The sequence below is a fragment of the Hemiscyllium ocellatum genome, chromosome 1 (genome assembly GCF_020745735.1).
Source record: "Hemiscyllium ocellatum isolate sHemOce1 chromosome 1, sHemOce1.pat.X.cur, whole genome shotgun sequence".
Taxonomy (NCBI): Eukaryota; Metazoa; Chordata; class Chondrichthyes; order Orectolobiformes; family Hemiscylliidae; genus Hemiscyllium; species Hemiscyllium ocellatum.
In genome coordinates, this window is record NC_083401.1 from 55,008,852 (window position 1) to 55,031,310 (window position 22,459).

A 22,459-nucleotide genomic window follows, 5' to 3' on the forward strand; every position below is an offset into this window, starting at 1 on the left:
GGGTTTGTGAGCATCTGTGAGAGAGAGAGAGTGTATATATCTGTGTGTGTGTGTGTGTGTGTGTGTGTGTGTGTGTGTGTGTGTGTGTGTGTGTGTGTGTGTGTGTGTGTGTGTGTGTCACAGACATTCACAAACACCCCCCAACACACACACATATACGTTTTGTGGGGTAAATTTGAACTGGCAAAGTTAGATTGTACTTTGCTCAATGTGGAATTCTATTAATTCATTTTTTAGATTAGGATCAGTCTAAATATTATGACATAGACAGCAGCACACAGGGGGTGAACACCTTCCACATATTATCTGGGCTGACACCAATTGTTAAAGTTAACCTGAGAATATAACTTCTTAAAAAAGTGTTGTGATTTACATATGAAATAAGTGAAACTAACATGATCATTTCAACAGACGAGAGACTTAACAAGCAATCAAGGTATTTCACAGCCTTTGGACTTGTCTTTTTAGTCTTGTTTATCATTTTGGCTTTAGTTCACATTTGGCTGCATTTGTTTTACTTTCTGCCTTCCTCTTTGCTTCTTGCATTTCTGTCTTATGACTTGTAAATGATGGACAGATGTGAAGTTTCTGCAGGAGTGTTACTCATTGTGGAATTTTCAGTCTCCCCAGCTCTTGTAACTGTAATATGCACATGCCTGGTCCAGTTCCCTTTCTGGTCAATGGTAACCTCACAAAATACTGTCAGTGTTGGTAATGCTTAGTTCACTCAGAGACTGGTGAGCCTGTGGGATTCATTACCACCAAAGGTGGTTGAGGCCAAAACATTATGTATTTTTGAAAAGGAATTAGACATAGCTCTGGTGGGTGAAGGAATTAACAGATATTAGAGGGAGGCATGTTAGGGTACTGAGCTCCATGATCAGCCATGATAGCATTGAATGGCAAAGCAGATTTGATGGCTCAAATGGTAGACTGCTGCTCCTGTCTTCTATGTTTTGAAGGGCATTAGATTTTTCAAGTTCTGCTAAACTGAAATTACATGTTAGAACCTGAGGAATCATTCTTGAGCAGCTGCAGAGAGCACACAGAATTCAGGCAGGCTCTTACAGCCACACCATAAAGTAGTAGAGAGAAAGGGAGGCTCTATTTCAATGTCACAATGCAATGTCACCCTTTTCTATGCAAAGAGTGATCAACCACATGGATCATCAAATGCATCAATCTTGCAAGTGCATGTAAATTGTCAACAACAGTTTATACACTCTGAAAGCCTCTGAATGTAACACAGGAGAAAGCACCTTGAATACATAGAGCTTCCAGTTTAGTGACTCTTTATTGGACTGATAGCAAATATTTTACGTTAAACTAAAAGCTGAAGGAAACAAAAAGAAAAAAAAAAGTTAAGAGCTGGCAGAGCAGTGCCAGACACCACCAATACTTACCATAGTAAACACAAGGCCCAGTATCCAGGCTGACCTCCATGTTCTCACATTCAGAGAAGCACCATGAGGAAGTCAGGGGGACAGGCTGACTCTCTGGCTAAAAACTTCCCAGACAATGCTTTTTCCCAGAAATATCAAATACTTACTGTTTTTCAAAGCATTAGCGTAATTAAAATGTTCAGTTCATCTATTAAAGCCAAAACATTTAATCAACATCAGTGACAACTAGGCTTCAGTGGATCAGGGAAGCTGACATCAGTTTCAAATACACCAGCATTAGCTGACGGTGAGGTCAGTGCGGAGAATGCCAGCCCTTGGTTGAAAATATGTCAGGATGAATTCAAAGACAACTTGATAGCCAACAAAGAGAGATTGTGAGAGAGATGTTTAGCTGTTTGCAGTGTGCAGAAGTATTCTTGCATGTGATTGCTAGCTAAAGATATCAGTGAATTCTAACTGAACCACACAATTACGAGGACAATCCAGGAGGTTGTTGATGGTGTGCTGTCTGCATGAGCTTCTGCCTTCTCATCCTTCTACATCGACAGCTCTTTCCTGATCCTCCTTTGAATAATTTGAAGAGTCTCTGTGCTCTGCTGTGTAAATTTTGAATGCTGCTGGCTTGTCCAATTGCACATTTGACTCTGCCATCTCACATATTGTATCACTCCTGGTCCTCAATCCCTGTGTTTCTGAGAGATTTAATTATTACAACTTTGAGCGGGAATCTTTTGACTTTGAGCAGCCAGCTCGTAATATTGCTTATAGATGGAAAGAGATCCAAGCAGGTGGAATACTACAGGCTGAAAGCATGAGGGCAGCTTCCATGTGCAAACTTCTTTAAAGATATTTTTAAGTTTGTACATCACATGCCCATTGATAAAATGGAAACCCTTATGACCGATGAACACTTCTCGTGATCTGGCACTGTCTGAATCACCTCATGTTGCCCTGTGGGAACGCAATAAAATCACAAACTCAAACACCCACTCAATCTGACTGGTGTCATCACTTTAGTCAACATAACAAGCTAACAGAAATCTCTCTTATGCGTTTTAGTGGTGCCTATTTTGAAATTTTGAGAATAAAACCAAGGTGAAAAATATTATGACTTTGACAGATGCTGACAAAGCCTCACCAAATCCAATTTGTATCAAATTTTAGTCTGGCTGGCTACAAATACCTCCTGAAACTCTGCGGTTCCAACATGTCAGGAAAATGTAACCTTTGCCTGCAGAGCCTGTGGTGTATGGCCTTACCAATTTTTCATGGAGCATTAGTACTGTACACCACCTACACTCTGGCAAAGTTCAGGTTCTGCGAAGAGCCCATCATTCTTGATATGTGGCAATAATTTATGATTGGATGCCCATCATGGTGCCAAACATTTTGGTTTTTTTCCAGAGTTAAGACTGGCATGGGAAGATAAAAGATCCAGCCAAGGTGGAGTTTCATTCTCTCTGTGGGAAAAAAAAGACAGCATTGATGGGCAAAGATGAAGTTGATGAGGTGGATCTGCCACATCGTGTGAGAAGTGATCAGACTTGGAATGATAGCTTTTAAGAAATTTCAGGGAGAGTGATGCATTCAAGAGTGCTCAGGATAATAGATTGGGATGATACAGGTACTTCCAAGTAAGGTTGGAAGATTGTGTTCTATGAAAGACATTGGAGTGGGCTGTACCAGGAATGAGGTAGAAAGAAATACCAAGAAGGAGATAGATGGACGTAATCCAATAGGATCTGGAGGAGAAGGGCTTCCAGAAAAAGGAGAGGGAAGTGGAAAGAAGCCAACGTGTACCACGGCACAAATTGTTGGAAAAGCAAGAGCAAAAGAAGAATAGTGAAAATAATAGAGTGTGAAGATGAACATGAGAAAAATCAGTATGAGAGGGCAATAGAAAAACATGGAAGAACTGGTGACAATTAGTGAGACTTAAGGTAGAGTGATCATGAACAGTCAGTGAAAGTGAAATAATTAGTGTCAGTTAGAATAAAGAGGACCATTGAGTGCTAAGATGGTCAGTAATAACAGATAGTGTCAATGAGAACAGAAGATCAGTAAGAGGATTAGTAAGAATAAAGATAGTGAGTGAGAGGAAAGAATGTCAGTAAGAGTGAAGAGAGTCAGTGACAGTGAAGAAAGGGGAAATGAGAGTAAGGATAATCAGTGAGCAAAAAGAGAAGGGAAGTCAGAGTTAAGTTTATCAATGACAGTGAAGAGGGGTAAGTGAGAATGAAGATCATAAGTGAGTGTGAAGACTGCCAGTGAGAGTGAACTGGGTCAATGAAAGTAAGGATATAAAGACAGCGAAGAGAGTCAACAAGAGTGAAGATAGTAACAGTGAAGAGAGTCAACAAAGCAGTAAGTCAAATTCAGAGACCAGGCGGAATTTAAAAATCTGAGACAAAATTTCAAAAGTGATGTCACTGCTTTGGAGTGACTGAACTGGTGTGTAATGGGTAATTGTTGAAAATGTGTTGCTGGTTAAAGCACAGCAGGTCAGGCAGCATCCAAGGAATAGGAAATTCGACGTTTCGGGCATAAGCCCTTCAATTTCCTATTCCTTGGATGCTGCCTGACCTGCTGTGCTTTAACCAGCAACACATTTTCAACTGTGATCTCCAGCATCTGCAGACCTCATTTTTTACCCCTGTAATGGGTAATTGCTCATTTTATTATGAATTGTTTGTTTTTCATTGTTAAAATTTATCTTTGGTGATCTTAGGTTAATATTAGATCATTTCCATACCTTCTAACCCGCAACTTTAAAAAAAAGGTTTTGTGGTTTACACATGAAAGAAGTGCAACTATCATGGTATTCAAACAGATGAAAGACTCAACAGGCAATCAAGGCATTTTTCAATGTATAATTTCAGTTACATCACACTGTAAATTTTTATTATTAATTCTGTGTCTTAGGATTGAATCCTCCACTGTCATTTGATGAAGGAGCGATGCTCCGAAAGCTAGTGGGCTTCCAATTAAACCTGTTGGACTATAACCTGGTGTTGTATGATTTTTAACTTTGTACACCCCAGTCCAACACTGGTATCTCCAAATCATTTTAACTTGTGGCTATTTTAGTATCCCAGTCAGCATGAGACAGCATTGAGAGGTAATGGTGGAGTGGTAATGCCACTGGACCATTCCTGATGCATGGCTTTGAATTCCATGCTGACAGATAGTAAAATGTAATTCAATAAAAAGCTAGCCTGATGGAAACCTCTTGATTGCTGTTGATTGTTGTGTTTCTTGCAAATAAAGTTGTTCATTATCATCCTTTAGACAACAAAATATGACATATAATTGTTGGTCTGGCATACATGTGACTCCAGACCCTAGTTATGGGCATTCAAGGATTTAGAAAATTTAGGGAAATTGAATAATTGTTGGTCTTGCCAGTGATGTTGAAATCCTATGAGGAAATGAAATGAGATTAATGTTTGTATTAAAATTCTACATATTAGTCATTCAGCTGTTAGACATGTAGCGCTCAGCAGATGGTTTCTCCCCAATTCCCATTGACTTTAGTGTTGCTGGAACCCTTGATGCCACACTAAGTAAAATTTGACTTTGATGTCAAGGGCAATCATTGTCACCTCACCTCTGGAATTCCATCTTTAAACCAGGGCTATAATGAGGTCAAGAGCTGAGTGATCCTGGTGAAACCCAAATTGGGCATCACTGAACAGGTTATTGGTATGCATGTTCTTTTGGATAGCATTGATGAAGGCACCTTCCATCACTTTATTGTTGACTGGGGAGTAAATTGATGGGTCTGTAATTCACTGGGTTGCCTTGTTAATTGTGTACAGGACATATCCGTGAAATTTTCCACCTTGTTGGGTCAGCTGTATTGGAATGGCTTGGCTACAAATGCATCACACATCTTCGGCATTATTGCTGGAATGGGGTGAAAGCTGATAAGTGCCTGCATATGCTGAATTTTATCAAAGAACATTAGAGGAAGTAGCTGCAGAGATAATGGATGCACTGTTGTAATCTTCCAAGCGTTTGAAGATTCTGAAAAAGTTCCAGTGAATTGGACAATGCCTGTTCTTGATTTTAAAAAGCAAGGATGACGAAAAAAAAAGAAAAGCTAACTACAGGCTGGTTAGGTTAACATCTACCATTGGGAAAATATTAGTCTATAATAAAGGATGTAGTGGCAGACCCTTGAAAAATACTCAACATCAACAAACAGAGTCAGTGTGGTTTCAGGAATCATGCCAAACAAATTTCTTTGAAAACGTAAGAAGGAGAACTAGTAAAGGGGAACTATTAGATATGTTTGGATTTTCAAAAACCATTTGATGTGGTACTATACCGAAGGCTACTTGATAATAATTCAAAGTGCAAAGGATAGTATATTAACATGGATAGAAGTTTGGATTATTAATAGAGTCAGTGAGAGTGAAGAGACAGAGACTTGGGGTAAGGAGAGTACTTCCATGGTGACAACTTACAACTAATGGAATGCGCAGAGATTAGTGTCTGGGCACAATTATTGATAATGTACATTAAAGACTTGGATAATTTAAGTGAATACACTTAATTAACTTCACAGATGACACAAGGATAGGTGTTAAGACAAGCAAGAATGATACAAACCGTCCATAGAGGGATTTAGAGAGGTTAAGTGAGGGAGGCATTAAGTGGGTGTGTAAAAAATATAACAGATGGAATATCATGTTGGAAAATGTGAGGTTTGTCACTTTGAATATTACTGCAATGGAGAAAAAGTGCAGAAAATTGCAGCATGTAGGTTTTGGGGACCCTCACATTTAAATTACATAAACTTGTACGCAAGTTGAAAGAATGAATGGACGATACATTGTCATGTGTATTTTTACAGTGAAATACAATAAAATACAGCGAAAAGTTTTCATTTGTTGCCTTAATCCGGTGCCATTTCAAGAGCTTAAGAAGAAGAGAAAATGAAAAGAAATAGCTTAAAGAGATGCCCAGCTATGTATGAGTTCTGATCCAGCTCAGAACCATCACCATCTCACTAGACCCATTAAATGTAAAATTTGCTGATTCTCAGGCTCCATCTTTTGCTGCTCAGACTACCTCACTAATGACACCACAAAGTCATTCTCCCCCTCACTGGACTCACTCTGTGTGGTGCAGGGATGACTATACACCACACTCGGCTCACTGTCCCCTCTTGCACTGGGCACGTTCGCCTCTGTACTGGGCTCACCTTTCTCTCTGCACTGAGCACTTTTCCCCCTGCATTAAGCTCCCTTCCCCTCCGCACTGGGCTCCCTCTCCCCTCCACACTGGGCTCACTCTCCCCTCTGCACTGGGCTCCCTCTCCCCTCCACACTGGGCTCACTCTCCCCTCTGCACTGGCCTCCCTCTCCCCTCCGCACTGGACTCCCTCTCCCCTCCACACTGGGCTCACTCTCCCCTCCACACTGAGCTCCCTCTGCTCTCCACACTGGGCTCCCTCTGCCCTCCACACTGGGCCCCCTCTTCCCTCTGCACTGGGCTCCCTCTCCCCTCCACACTGAGCTCCCTCTCCCCTCCGCACTGGGCTCCCTCTCCCCTCCGCACTGGGCTCCCTCTGCCCTCCGCACTGGGCTCCCTCTGCCCTCCACACTGGGCTCCCTCTCCCCTCCGCACTGGGCTCCCTCTCCCCTCCACACTGGGCTCCCTCTCCCCTCTGCACTGGGTACACTCTTCCCTCTGCACTGGGCTCCTTCTTCCCTCCGCACTGGGCCCCCTCTCCCCTCCACACTGGGCCCCCTCTCCCCTCTGCACTGGGTACACTCTTCCCTCCACACTGGGCTCCCTCTTCCCTCTGCCCTGGCCTCTCTCTCCCCTCCGCATTGGGCTCCCTCTCCCCTCTGCACTGGATTCCCTCTCCCGTCCGCACTGGGCCCCCTCTTCCCTCTGCACTGATTGAATGGTCAATCAATCACAAAGGCTGTATCATGCTTCTTGAGTATTGTGGAAGTTGCTCTCATTGATACAAGTAGGGATGTTTCCATCACAATCCTAACCTGTGCCTTGTAAATGGTGGACAAGCTTCAGGAAGTTAGGAGGAAAGTTACTTGTCTCAGATGTCCTTGTGTCTGACTTGCTTTTGCAGCCACAATTTTTTTTTATTGCTGGCCCAGCTCACTTTCTGTTAAATGCAAGCACCATGGGTGATAACAGTGGTTTATTAAGTAATAGTAATGTCATTACATGTCATGGGGAGATAGTTTGATTCACTCTTACTGAAGGTGGCTGTTGCTTGATATGTGTTTGAACATAAAAAATTGACCAGTACATCACAGTACAGGCCCTTTGGCCTGCGATGTTGCACCAAGCATTTACCTTAATCTAAGATCAACCTAACCAACGCACCCCTCAATTTACTACCATCCATGTGCTTGCCCAGCAGTTGCTTAAATGTCGCTAATGTCTGTATGTATTCAGCATATGTTACTTGTCACTTATCAGCTCAAGCCTGAATACAGATGCCTTCAGTATTAACTTACAAATGATGTTGAACATGGTGCAATTATCAGTGGATTTCTGCCTACTCACTAAATGATTGGAAGAAGTCATAAATAAAACCTATTGGACCTCAGATATTACACGGAGGAACTTCTGCATTGATGAACTTGAATTGAGATAATTGACGTCCAACAACGACAACCATCTTCCTTTGTGTTATGTATGATTTAAACCAATGGAGAATTGGATTTGAGCTGCTTTTTGTGGTTGAGACATATTTAGGTAGTTTCTTATATACTGTGTCAAAGCCAGCATGGTAACTGAACTGCACATACTTGCTTGTCGGTCCCGCTAATTCTCAAACTGAAGGACCCAGTACCATTGTGAAAACGATTGGGAAGTAAAAGACAAGGAGCATAGCAATTTTAAGCCTATTATGTTTCTAAATAGGAAGTGCTATTGGATAGTTCAAGGACTGACCTCTTTCTGTTGAAAAATACAGGGGAGCTGGTATATTATGAGCTGGTTTCTAAAGAAGTGAAAATAGCAAAAAGCAGAGGGTTAACCAAAGTTCTCAGAAAATGCGACAAAAATAAGTTCATCATTATCTCATGTATACTAATAGAAATGTAGTTTGATTGCACTGCAGATGGAGCAGATGAGATGCACTAGGGTGTTACCTGGGTTAGAGCAGAGCTGAGCAGAATAGCTGGATAGACTGAGGTTGCTTTCTGAAGAGTAGAGAAGGCTGAGAGGGAACCTGATTGAGGTGTATAAGATTATGAAGGGCATGGACAGGGTGGATTGGAATCAGCTGTTTCCTTTAGTTGAAAGGTTAATATCAAAGGGAGTTAATGTTAAAGCAATGGGCAAAGGGAATTTGAGGTGAACCTCTTTCTCTGAGAACATGATGGGAATCTGGAATTCACAGCTTGGAGGAGGACAGTAGAGATGGGAAACCTCACAATGTTTAGAAAGTATGTGGATGAACCCTTGAAATGACATAATATTCAAAGTTATGCGCCAAGTGCTGGAAAGTATAATTAGTGTATATATATCAATGCAGATTTGATGGGCCAAAGGACCTCTTTTGTATGATACCTCTTCTATGATCCTATGGTGCTAAGGATATGCAAATAGAATTTCTAATGTGTGGCAAAGAGGATTTTCCAGATACACGTGAGTTCAGTTCAACAAAGAGGAAAGCAATGTCGGACCTGGAACATGGAACATAGAACATAGAACAGCACAGGCCCTTCTGCCCTTGATGTTGCACCAACCTGTGGAACCAATCTAAAACCTATCTATCCGACACTATTCCATTTTCATCCATATGTTTATCCAATGACCATTTAAATGCCCTTAAAGTTGGCGAGTCCACTACTGTTGCAGACAGATTGTTCCATGCCCCTACTACTCTCTGAGTAAAGAAACTACCTCCGACATCTGTCCTATATCTATCACTCCTCAATTTATAGCTATGTCCTCTCATACTACCCATCACCATTCAGGGAAAAAGCTCTCACTGTCCACCCTATCTAACCCTCTGATTACCTTATTTGTCTCAATTAAGTTACCTCTCAACCTTCTTCTCTCTAACGAAAACAGTCTCAAGTCCCTCAGCTTTTCCTCATAAGACATTCCTTCCATACTAGGCAACAACCTAGTAAGTCTCCTCTTCATCCTTTCTAAAGCTTCCACAACCTTCCTCCAATACAATAACCAGAACTGCATTCAATGGTCCAAGTGTGGCCACACCAGACCTTTGCACAGTTGCAGCATGACCTTGTAGCTTCAAAACTCAATCCCTCTACCAATAAAAACTAACACACCGTATACATTCTTATCAACCTGGGAGACAACCTTCAGGAATCTGTGTACCAAAATCTCTCTGCTCAACTACACTACTAAGAATGTTATGATTAACCCTGTACTGTTTATTCCTGTTACTCGTTCCAAAGTGAATCACCTCACACTTTTCCACATTAAACTCCACTTACCACCTCTCAGCCCAGCCCTGCAGCTATCAGTTTCCTGATGAAGGACTTTTGCCTGAAACATCAATTTTCTTGTACCATTCTAATCTTGAGCTTATCTATATCCCTCTGAAACCTGCAACATCCTTCAGCACAATCCACAACACCAATGACCTTAGTGTCATCCATAAAGATACTAACCCATCTTTCTATGCCCTCATCTCAGTCATTTATAAAAATTAGAAACAGCAGTGGCCCAAAACAGATCCTTGAGGCACACCACTAGTGATTGAAGTCCAGGATGAACATTTCCCATCAACCACCACCCTCTGTCTTCTTTCAGTTAGCCAATTTCTGATCCAAACCATTAAATCACCTGCAATCCCATTTCTCCATATTTTGTGTGATAGCCTACCGTGAAGAACCTTATCAAACACCTTACTGAAATCCATATGCACCACATCAACCACTTTACCCTCATTCACCTGTTTGGTCACCTTCTCAAAGAGCTCAGTAAAGCTTGTGAGGCACAACCTACCCTTCACAAAACTGTGTTGACTGTCCCTAATCAATGTATTCCTTTCTAGATTATTAGAAATCCTATCTCATAACCTTTTCCAGCACTTTATCCACAACCAAAGTCAGGCTCACTGGTCTATAATTATCAGGACTGTCTCAACTCCCCTTCTTGAATAAGTGGACAATATTTGCTATCTTCCAGTCTTCTGACAATATTCCTGCAGACAATGATGACATAAAGTTCAGAGCCAAAGGCTTCCCACAGAATCCTAGGATAAATCCCATCTGGCCCAGCAGATTTATCCATTTTCATACTTTCTAGAATTGCTAACACCTCCTCCTTGTGAACCTCAATCCGGTCTAGTCTAGTAGCCTGTATCTCAGTATTCTCCTTGACAACATTGTCTTTTTCCAGTGTGAATACTGATGGAAAAATATTCATTTAACGCTTCCCCTCTCTCCTCAGACACCACACACAACTTCCCACTGCTATGCTTGATTGCTCCTAATCTTACTCAAGTCATTCGTTTATTCCCAATGTACCTATTTTCCTTGATCTAACCTGTCAATGACTTCTCATGTCCCCTCCTGGCTCTTCTTAACTCTCTCTTTAGCTCTTTCGTGGCTAACCTGTATCTCTCAAGCACCTTAACTGAACCTTCATGTCTCATCCTAACATAAACCTTCTTCTTCCTCTTGACAAGAGATTCAACTTCTTTAGTAAACTGCAGGTCTCTCACTCGATCACCTTTTCGATCGTCTGTGAGGTATGTACTTATCAAGGACACGCAATAGCTGTTCCTTGAATAAGTTCTATATTTGAATTGTGCCCATCCCCTGCAATTTCCCTCCCCATCCAATGGATCCTAAATCTTGCCTAATCCCATCATAATTGCCTTTCCCCTGGCAATAACTCTTGCCCTGTGGTATATACCTATCACTTTGCATCATTAAATAAACATAACATCACTATCACCAAAGTGCTCACCTACCTCCAAATCTTATACTTGGCTTGGTTCATTCCTCAGTACCAAATCCAATGTGGCCTTGCCCCTTGTTGGCCTGTCTACATACTGTGTCAGGAAACCCTCCTGCACACATTAGACAAAAACTGACTCACCTAAAATACTTGAACTATAGTATTTCCAGTCAATATTTGGAAAGTTAAAGTCCCCCATAACAACTACCCTGTTACTCTCGCTCCTATCGAGAATCATCTTTGCTATCCTTTCCTCTACATCTCTGGAACTATTCGGCGGTCTATAGAAAATTCACAACAGGGTGACCTCTCCATTCCTGTTTCTAATCTCAGCTCATACTACCTCAGTAGACAAGTCCTCAAATGTCCTTTCTGCCGCCGTAATACTGACCTTGACTAACAGTGCCACACCTCCTCCTCTTGTAACATCTTCTCTGTTCTTGCTGAAACATCTAAATCCCAGAACCTGCAACAACTATTCCTGACCCGGCTCTATACATGTCTCCGAAATGGCAACAACATTAAAGTTCCAGGTACCAACCCATGCTGCAAGTTCACCCACCTTATTCCGGATGCTCCTAGCGCTGATGTAGATACACTTCAAACCACCTTCCTGCTTGCTGGTGAACTCTTACAACTTTGAAATGTCATTTCCGACCTCACTTCTCTCAACCTTCTGGACACTGGAACTACATTCCCATTCCCCTGCTGAATTAATTTAAATCCACAGGAAGGGCATTAGCAAATTTACCCTCCCGGATATTGGTACCTCCCAGTTCAGGTGTAGACTATCCTGTTTGTTGAAGTCCCACCAACCCCAGAATAAGCCAAATTATATCCAGGTATCTGAAACCCTCCTTCCTGCATCATCCCTATTCCTTGCTTGTTAGCACATGGCATGGGCAGCAAACCAGAGATAACAACTCTGTTTGTTCTAGCACTAAGCTTCTACTCTAGCTCCCTGAATTTCTGCCTTGAATCTCCATTCCTTGTCCTACCTATGGTGTTAGTGTCTATGTGAACCATGACATGGGTCTACTCCCCCTCCCTCTCAAGGATCCTTAAAACATGATCGAGACACCATGAGCCCTGGCACCTGGGAGGCAACATACCAACCTTGAGTGTCTCTCATTCCCACAGTACCTCCTATCGGTCCCCCTAACTATGGAGTCCCAATGACTAATGCTCTGCTCCTCTTCTCCCTTCCTTTCTGAACAACAGGGACAGGCGCTGTGCCAGAGACCTGTACCCGAGGGCTTTCTCCTGAGCAGTTGTTTCCCGCAACAGGATCCAAAACGGTAAAGGTGCTATTGAGGGGAACGGCCACAGGGGTTTCCTGCACTGCCTGCCGGTTCCATTTCTACCGCCTGACTGTAACCCATCTGCCTTTTTATTGTACTTGTGGTGTGACTACCTCCCTGTAACTCCTCTCAATAACCCCCTCTGACTCCCGAATGATCCAAACTTCATCCAGCTCCAGCTCCAGTTCCCTAATGCTGTTTTCGAGGAGCTGGAGTTGGGTGCACTTCCAGCAGAGGAAATCACCAGGGACACGAGAGGGAACCCTTACCTCCCACATTCTGCAAGAGGAACATTCATCTGCTCTAACTGCCATTCCCACTGTTCTACATTCTCAAAGAGACCGTAGAAAAATAAACAATTAAAAAAAGCTAGTTACTTTACCAATCGGGTGCACAGGACCTTTTTTTTTGGTGAAAGGAGGAGGATGGATGGGAGACACTACCTAAATAGTGTTTCAGGTAATGCAACCGCCCAAATATATTACTTCACTTACTCAGCAGTCAAGCTCAGCATGCCATTCGCCTATTCATAAGATTAGCTTTTAAATCAGTAATTCACCTTCCCATCAGACCCCGATCATCGATCCTGCTCTTCCTGATGCTGAAACAAAAATCTGGTACGGAAAACTTAAGTAGACATTAAAACTAGCAGATATGGATTTTCAAAAAGCATTTGATAAAGTGCCGCATCATTAAGAAGATGTATGATCATGCTATGAATAGGAATATTGAGGTAAGGGTAAACAAAATACTAACAGGAAGATACAAATGGTAAGGTAGCTTGTAGCAGCTTTCCCAAATGGTCAGTGTTTTTTTGACACGTTGCAATATTAAGAACAAGTATTTGCAACTTACAAATGGATATAGGGAGCCAACACTATAATTTTGCAGATGGTATTAACTTTGATGAAGTAGGGGAGCATGATAAGTATAACCAAGATGACTCAGACAGAATGGTAAAATAGAGAGACAGAGGCCCGATGAACATTTAATGCTAAGAAGTGAATGTTGGTGGGTTTCTGATGGAAAGGCATAGTATTTCTTTTATTCAATTCTGCTTCATTGTCATTTTTGTGGTGGAGGTGGTGGCCTGAGGATTAGGCCTTCATTTGGGCAGACAATGAAAGAAGAGGAAGAAAACCTTTAACACTGAGTACACCAATAAATATTAATTGAATATCATGGAAATACCTGTACCAACGGTGAACTTGTATTCTTCAAAACACGTCGAGAAATTAGAATTCCAACTACTTAAGATCTATTTCAATATAGACAAAGAACTAAAGGCAGTTATTGAGTTATATCACTGTGTAGCCTTGATAATAGGTGTGTATTAAAATAAATGAACCGAAAGTCAAGGCTACCTTCTTGATTCACAGAATTTGTGATAAATCGAGTTTAATATCAAAGAAGCAGCAAAATTGTTTAAATCTGTAATAATGGCACAGAAAGATATATATAGGCTGGTGAAAATTAAAAGATTGCATTACTTAAAAAGATTAGTTTTCATCATTGACTTATCCCTGTTATAAAGATAATTAATTAGCAGACTGCATATGATTCTAATGTTTGATTTGGATCCAATCAAATGTCTACTGAGCCCTGGAGATTTAGAGGAAATAATAAAAATGCAATGAATTGTCCTCTGGTATCTAGGACTTTTTTTTAATAGGTCTGATATACGCATACACAGCTGCTCCTTGTCATTCATTTTCTATGCATAGAATGTCCCTGTCGTAATACAAAACATGGCAAATACTTCCTTTTCAAAGGCCACAAAATAATGTAGTCACATTTCAGTGAGTGGGGAAATCAAATTAAATAGCAGTCATTTAATAAGGGTTACAGCAGCAACACCCTCCCCACCACCCCTCCCCCACCCCTCCCAAAAATGGACTATCAAGGCAGTGATCAAATGCTTATCACAGCCACTAAGAGTGAAGGACACAGTTATAGAAGTAAAGAATACAAAACCGACAACTTTTATATAAGTTTATGACTGACACCTGCGAATCCTCTTACAAGGATGCCTTCCTTGAAGAAGCTCTCTTCCTCCCTCTACAAGGATTTCAGTGAGTCTCTCTCTCACTGCACCCCCCAGGTCATCTCCTCTGCACAGAAACTCTTCAGCCACGTTCTCAAACAGACTCGTTACCACAGCCACATCTCCTTCCTCAGCACCTGTCTACGGAACCGACTGATCCCACACGGACTCCGAACTACATTCCAACCAACAAAATTTGGACCCAACCAGGACAACCTGTACCTACAACAAATCCGAAGCCTCCAGCAACAGACCTCCCTCTGGATCCTCCGCTCCACCCTTGCAGCCATGCGTCGCCACTTACACTCTCTGCAATCAGCCCTACCCCAACTCAGGACAACACTCTCACAAACCTGCAAAGGACCCCTGCTGTTCTTCATCTACAGAAGAATCCACAAACTCAACAAACAGTTCTTCCTAGCCATATCAGAGATTAAAGACAGTAAGTACCAAAAACTTTCATGTACTCACCCCCACACTCGTGGCTCCTCAACTATTCCAGAATCTTCCACAGGCCTGTCGGACGCCATTACACATGTGGCCTCCACAGCGCCCGCGGCACCAAAGGCCGCCGCCGACTGTGACGTCACTTCCGCCCCCACCGACCTCGGAGCCCCCGCGATCGCCGCCCCAACAACTGCCCCGGTGACCACCGCACACACACCGCTTCCACGGTCGCCGACGGACCCGCGACCCACGTGGCCACCGGGAATGACCACCATTCCTCCGTCGCCGCAACCATTTCCGCCCCTCCGGTTGCCGTCGGCGCAGCCACTTCCGCCCCCACTGACATCACTAACCTGCAGGAGCACAAATTCTCAGGTTTCCCCGCCCCCACTACGTCTTTCGTCACTACGCGTAACTCCGCCCCCACGCAAACCTTCGTCACCACGCATAACCCCGCCCCCACGCCGTCTTTCGTCACTTCACGTAACCCCGCCCCCACGCTTATTTCCGTCACGACGCATGACCCCGCCCCCACGCTTGACTCCGCCCCCACATCGAGCAACGTCACCACGTCTAACTCCGCCCCTACTTCGATCTCTGTCCCCGCCCCCAGCCCCAGCTCCAGTCCCACACTAGGTCCTAGCTCCCAGCCATGCCGGATCTTCACCATCCCTCCAGATCTCCCCCTCTCTGAGGATGAAAGATCAGTCCTCAGCAGGGGCCTCACCTTCATTCCCCTACGCCCTCGGATTAATGAATTCAACACGCGGCGAGATATTGAACAATTCTTCCGCCGCCTTCGCCTCCGTGCCTACTTTCACAACCAAGACTCCCGCCCACCCTCTAACGACCCCTTCTCCCGCCTCCAACACACCCCATCCACCTGGACACCCCGTGCTGGCCTCCTACCCGCCCTCGACCTCTTTATAGCCAACTGCCGCCGTGACATTAACCGATTCAACCTGTCCACCCCTCTCACCCACTCCAACCTCTCACCCTCAGAACGTGCAGCCCTCCACTCCCTCCGCTCCAATCCCAACCTCACCATCAAACCCGCAGACAAGGGAGGCGCGGTGGTAGTTTGGCGCACTGACCTGTATACCGCTGAAGCCAAACGCCAGCTCGTGGACGCCTCCTCTTATCGCCCCCTTGACCACAACCCCACCTCCCACCACCAAACCACCATCTCCCAGACCATCCAGGACCTCATCACCTCAGGGGATCTCCCATCCACCGCCTCCAACCTCATAGTCCCACAACCCCGCACCGCCCGTTTCTACCTCCTGCCCAAAATCCACAAACCTGCCTGCCCCGGCCGACCCATTGTCTCAGCCTGCTCCTGCCCCACCGAACTCATCTCCCAATACCTCGACACGGTCCTGTCCCCTTTAGTCCAAGAACTCCCCACCTACGTTCGGGACACCACCCACGCCCTCCACCTCCTCCAGGATTTTCGCTTCCCCGGTCCCCAACGCCTTATTTTCACTATGGACATCCAGTCCCTGTACACCTCCATCCCCCATCACGAAGGACTCAAAGCCCTCCGCTTCTTCCTTTCCCGCCGCACCAACCAGTACCCTTCCACTGACACCCTCCTTCGACTGACTGAACTGGTCCTCACCCTGAATAACTTCTCTTTTCAATCCTCCCACTTCCTCCAAACTAAAGGAGTTGGCATGGGCACCCGCATGGGCCCCAGCTATGCCTGCCTCTTCGTAGGATATGTGGAACAGTCCATCTTCCGCAACTACACTGGCACCACCCCCCACCTTTTCCTCCGCTACATCGATGGCTGTATCGGCGCTGCCTCGTGCTCCCACGAGGAGGTTGAACAGTTCATCAACTTTACTAACACCTTCCATCCCGACCTGAAATTCACCTGGACTGTCTCAGACTCCTCCCTCCCCTTCCTAGACCTTTCCATCTCTATCTCGGGCGACCGACTCAACACAGACATCTATTATAAACCGACTGACTCCCACAGCTACCTGGACTACACCTCCTCCCACCCTGCCCCCTGTAAAAACGCCATCCCATATTCCCAATTCCTTCGTCTCCGCCGCATCTGCTCCCAGGAGGACCAGTTCCAACACCACACAGCCCAGATGGCCTCCTTCTTCAAGGACCGCAGATTCCCCCCAGACGTGATCGACGATGCCCTCCACCGCATCTCCTCCACTTCCCGCTCCTCCGCCCTTGAGCCCCGCTCCTCCAACCGCCACCAAGACAGAACCCCACTGGTTCTCACCTACCACCCCACCAACCTCCGCATACAACGTATCATCCGTCGCCATTTCCGCCACCTCCAAACGGACCCCACCACCAAGGATATATTTCCCTCCCCTCCCCTATCAGCGTTCCGCAAGGACCACTCCCTTCGTGACTCCCTCGTCAGATCCACACCCCCCACCAACCCAACCTCCACCCCCGGCACCGTCCCCTGCAACCGCAGGAAATGTAAAACTTGCGCCCACACCTCCACACTCACTTCCCTCCAAGGCCCCAAGGGATCCTTCCATATCCGCCACAAGTTCACCTGTACCTCCACACACATCATCTATTGCATCCGCTGCACCCGATGTGGCCTCCTCTATATTGGGGAGACAGGCCGCTTACTTGCGGAACGCTTCAGAGAACACCTCCGGGCCCCCCGGACCAACCAACCCAATCACCCCATGGCTCAACACTTTAACTCTCCCTCCCACTCCACCGAGGATATGCAGGTCCTTGGACTCCTCCACCGGCAGAACATAACAACACGACGGCTGGAGGAGGAGCGCCTCATCTTCTGCCTGGGAACCCTCCAACCACAAGGTATGAATTCAGATTTCTCCAGTTTCCTCATTTCCCCTCCCCCCACCTTGTCTCAGTCGGTTCCCTCAACTCAGCACCGCCCTCCTAACCTGCAATCCTCTTCCTGACCTCTCCGCCCCCACCCCACTTCGGCCTATCACCCTCACCTTGACCTCCTTCCACCTATCCCACCTCCATCGCCCCTCCTCCCTACCTTTTATCTTAGCCTGCTTGGCTACTCTCTCTCATTCCTGATGAAGGGCTTATGCTCGAAACGTCGAATTCTCTATTCCTGAGATGCTGCCTGGCCTGCTGTGCTTTAACCAGCAACACATTTGCAGCTGGAACCTCACTAGATTTATTGATGATTAGAGACACAAAGAGGCTTGTCTTGTTATTGGGGTTTATCACACATCTCGTACATAACAGAAAGACTTTCCAAACGCTGCATGTGAGACTTGCACTCGTAGCCACATGAAGCTTCACAATTGTTAACATTGGACTAACTTCATTTGCAAATAGTATTGGGGATTTATGCTTCTCTCTTCATAAGCTACAACAGTTGTACTGTTTGCTCGTGGCCTTTCTCGTTGCATCACAGCTGTGTTAAAATCAAACTTTTGCTGAGGCTCCAACTCTAAGTTATTTCCTGAACCTTTGAACAGTAGAACCCTTGACTTCACTCTACAGTTCTTTTTTCTCAAAGGTATGCAGACTTTTAAAACCCAAGCAAAAGGTTAATGGAAACCTCTTCCCCGAAAAATTGTTGAGGTGAAGGCAACTGAGACTTTTAAAACTGCAATTGGTAGGTCTTTGTGCAGATAATTTTGTATAATTTTTGTAAGGATAATAGAAGCAGAGCAATAGGTGGAGCAGGGATTAATATCAACCATATTTGAATTGTATGGCAGAATAGGCCCAGTATCATCCTACTACATGGGCGGCACGGTGGCGCAGTGGTTAGCACTGCTGCCTCACAGCGCCTGAGACCCGGGTTCAATTCCCGACTCAGGCGACTGACTGTGTGGAGTTTGCACGTTCTCCCCGTGTCTGCGTGGGTTTCCTCCGGGTGCTCCGGTTTCCTCCCACAGTCCAAAGATGTGCGGGTCAGGTGAATTGGCCATGCTAAATTGCCCATAGTGTTAGGTAAAGGGTAAATGTAGGGGTATGGGTGGGTTTCGCTTCGGCGGGTCGGTGTGGACTTGTTGGGCCGAAGGGCCTGTTTCCTCACTGTAAGTAATCTAATCTAATACTTCATATTTTGACTCATAGTGATTTGTGTTCTTTGCAAATTTCGTTGAAGGGTTATGTTATCCTCTCAGAGTAGTCACAAGAGCACAATTGAATAACTACACACTCAGATAGATTATTGGTTTCTCATTGGGGAATGACCTGAATGCTCTTTCAGTTTCAATTCCATTCCTGCACTCCTACGGTCTCTCAGTTCACTAGTATGGCATTTCCTCGGGTTGAAATAACTGTAAATGATGTAAGACTACATTATTTTGAGGCTGGGTAATAGATAAGGAAGGAGGTGCTTATGCTGTGAACTCATTAAAATTGATATTGAATCCTAAAGGTGATAAGGTCCCCAGCAGAAGTGCTATTCTATCGGCTTGCATTGAGCCTCCCTGGAACACTGCAGCAAGCCTGAGTCAGAAATATTGGCATGGGAACATGGTGGTGCATTGAAGTGACAAGCAACTGGATGCTCGGGGTCATTTTTACTGACAGAATGTAGGCATTCTTCAAATTGGTCATCCAATTTGTATTACATTTCCCAGTGCAAAGGAGACCACATTGTGTGCAGTGAATATAGTAGACTGGTGTGGGAGAAAACATTGCCACAAAACAGACAACATAAAATGTCTGTACTTAGCCATTGAGCCTACCCATAATGCCTCAAATTGGCCAAACCAACTGTTTCACACATCACACATATCTCAGGACATGACTCATCCAGCCCCAGACCAAGATAATATTCTTCTTCAGATTAACTGATAATGAACCTTGCACCTCACAATATTCCAGCCATTTCTGATGTCCTTCGGGCACAGCTGCTCCCACTAGGAGTCAAGCCTTCACAAAGGGTATCCAGACAAGAAGATACCAAAGGTACTTTGCTTACCCCCCTCAACAATACAAACACATTGATGCCAGGATGGAACCCACTAATACCTACTCCAGCCAAGGATCGGAATCTCCTGAGTCAATTGAGAAACTCATTGTCAGACACCAGACACTTGAATCTTTTCAATAAATGAATTTTATTTCTCTTTGTTGTACAACTCACACCATTGTCTCATAACTCACACTTCATTGTTGTAAGATATAAAATTCCACTGTATTCTCTGTTCAGGGAAGAAGCTGTGGTTCCTTCTGAACAGCCTGTTAGTGATTGTTTCAGTGGGGTCAAGTCTCTTCTGCAATATCGCTGTTTGTTAAATAAATCCTTGTCAGCTCTCAGTCCAATCTATATGTTTGTGATCTCTGATCAATTGGGCTAAATTCTCGAACAACTAGATAGAGTGAAGGGCAGGTAAATCACTGCTTCACCTGAAAGGTATATCTGGGATCTTGAATAATGAGGAGGTAGATGGGCAATGGTTGCACCTTCTGTGATTTCGTGGGAAGGTGCTATGTGGGTGTGAGGAGGTGTTGGATATGGAGGAGGATTGAACGAGGGTGGCCTGAGGGAATGTTCGAGTGTAGGTTCAGAGTTCCTTGAAAGTAGAGTCGCAGGATAGGATAGTGAAGAAGGCTTTTGGTATGCTTTCCTTTATTGGCCAGAGTATTGAGTACAGGAGTTCAGAGGTTATGTTGCAGCTGTACAGGGCATTGGTTAGCCACTTTTGGAAGATTACATGCAATTCTGATCTGCTTCCTATCGAAAGGATGTTGTGAAATTTAAAAGGGTTCAGAAAAGATTTACAAGGATATTGCCAAGGTTGGAGGGTTTGAGCTGTAGGGAAAGACTGAATAGGCTGGGACTATTTTCACTGGTGTGTTGGGAGGCTGAAGGGTGACCTTTTAGAGGTTTATAAAATCATGAGGAGCATGGATAGGACAAGATCTTTTCCCTGGGGTGGATGAGTCCAGAACTAGAGAGAATAGGTTAAAGGTGAAAGGGGAGAGATATAAAAGGGACCCAAGGGGCAACTTTTTCACATAAAGGGTGGTGCATGTATGGAATGAGCTGTCAGAGGGAGTAGTGGAAACTAGTACATCCACAGTATTTAAAAGGCATTTGGATGGGTATATGAATAGGGCAGGTTTAGAAGTATATGGGCCAAGTGCTGGCAAATGAGATTAGTTTAGGTTGGGATATCTGTTCGGCATAGATGAGTTGGACCAAAGGGCATGTTTCCATGCTGTACATCTCTATGACTCTGTGACTGTTTGTGCTTTGTGGCGGCATCCCACTGGAAATGGTGGCTTATGATCCTTTGCAAATCCGAAGATAGGTCATTGGATTCTAAATGTTAAACATGTTTTCTTTCCACAGATCTTTTCAGACCTGCTGAGTTTATCCAGCAATATCTGTTTTTTGTTGCAACACAAGTTGGAAATGACCAAACTGGTCCAACCCCATCTTCTATCTCTGAATAAGGAACTTCTGTTCAAATCTGTACCATCACTTCTACTCTTGGCTGATTTTCACAGTTGGTGTGGTGTTAAATATGACTCAGTGCATTTAGTTGCATGTAGTAATGCAACATGAACTAACAATATATAATTAATTGTTTATACCATAGGGTTAGAGGATGCTTCAAATTGGCTAAACAAAAAATCTTGGTTTGGGAGGAAAGTGAGTAAGGAAGAGAATGAGAAAAAGGAGTGTGCGTGAAAGAAAGTGAATGTGCAATAAAGAATGTGTGCAAGAGTAAGTATGTGTATGTATGTATCAAGGATGAGTATGACAGAACGTGAAGTCAGAACTGAGTGGGACAAACACACACACACACTCACACCTGAACCCCCTCCTGAAAAATCTGTCCACACACTGGGCCATGAGAAAAGTAAAACCAAGTTTAGAATTCAATTCGCTTCACCTTCCAGCCAATCAACGTCCAAAGCCCCACTTCCAGATGAATTCACCAAGGCCATTTCAAAGTAAAATGACCAGACACAGTAGAAAGTGAATATTGATTAAACCTAAGTCCTTGTCATGCTCCAGCTCCCATCTTTCTCTTACCTGTTGACAAGGACTTGGGGTCTGGTCTGTCTCTCTCTCTCTCTTGAGCTGAGCTTCTTAAGATAAAATGCAGACAAGTTTTTTTTAGCGAACACTGCTGATTAGCACTTTCACTAATTATTTTCATTAATACACTTCCTTGCTTTATCGGTTTATTGCATGAACAATCATTTTCTTTTGTTCAGCAAATTGTTTCTCTTCTTTACACCTTATTTTTCTTTTGAAATTCATTTTAATGTTGTGCCAGACCAAAGCTCAGCTGCAGTTGCTGTTCCTTGCTGGAGAAGAATGAAAGGCTCACAAGAAATCTGATCCCTTTATGAAAGAGTGGAAAACTGGTCTTAGT